This window comes from Pyrgilauda ruficollis, unplaced genomic scaffold, assembly GCF_017590135.1.
Source record: "Pyrgilauda ruficollis isolate IOZ18807 unplaced genomic scaffold, ASM1759013v1 scaffold1632, whole genome shotgun sequence".
Classification (NCBI taxonomy): domain Eukaryota; kingdom Metazoa; phylum Chordata; class Aves; order Passeriformes; family Passeridae; genus Pyrgilauda; species Pyrgilauda ruficollis.
In genome coordinates, this window is record NW_024515121.1 from 3,515 (window position 1) to 4,290 (window position 776).

The 776-nt window shown below is 65.9% G+C and overlaps 1 protein-coding gene across 1 annotated transcript in view; it reads right to left on the reverse strand.

Annotated features, from left to right (window-relative positions):
* The window catches only part of LOC121351275 (zinc finger and BTB domain-containing protein 3-like), a gene marked incomplete at its 3' end in the record, with an annotated part of 2,469 nt that extends 1,929 nt beyond the window's left edge, over positions 1 to 540 (reverse strand). The window contains exon 1 of the mRNA XM_041463274.1: positions 505 to 540. The remainder of the gene's footprint in view (positions 1 to 504) is intronic.
* Positions 541 to 776: the final 236 nt, after the last annotated feature.

Here is a 776-nt window from a genome sequence, read left to right on the forward strand (position 1 = left end):
AGAAAAATGGGGAGGCAGGGAGGGGGGAGCGGCGGGGGGGTGAAAAAGGGGGGGAAATCGAGAAAAATGGGGATGAGAGCCCAGGGAGCTCCGTCGGGGTGCGGGCGATGGGACTGGGGAGGGGGAAAGGAGCGGTTTGGGATTCGGGGGGTGGAGGGCACACTCAGGCAGGAACTGCCCAGTCCATCCCAGTCCGTCCCAGTCCATCCCGGTTCATCCCGGTTCATCCCAGTCCGTCCCAGTCCATCCCAGTCCGTCCCAGTCCATCCCAGTCCATCTCAGTCCATCCCAGTTCATCCCGGTTCATCCCGGTTCATCCCGGTCCGTCCCAGTGGGCCCAGCTCAGCCAATCCCAGCTCGGCCCTGTCACCCATCGGGTCCCAGTCAATCCCAGCGTGGCCCCGCGAGTCCCGCTCGGCCCCAGTCCAGGCCAGTTGGCCCCAGTTGGCCCCAGTTGGTCCCAGTTGGTCCCAGCTCCCCCCCAGCGCCCCCGGCCCCGCTCACCACAAAGCCGCGGCCTGCCCACGCCCCGCCTCCCCGCGCTGATTGGCGGTGCCGGCGTGCCCGCTGCTCCGCTCTCATTGGTTAATCAACCTGTCACTCAATATGATCGGGCAGAGAAGGGTCAGAGGTGTTTGTTGATTGGTCGCGGTTGCCGTCACTCAGAAATGCGCGCTGTTGATTGGTTCTTGGGAAAAGGACGGGCCGCGGTCGCCAGGGCGGTGGTTGCCATGAGCGAGGAGGCGGGGCGTTGCTACGGAAGCCCTAGGGGCGGG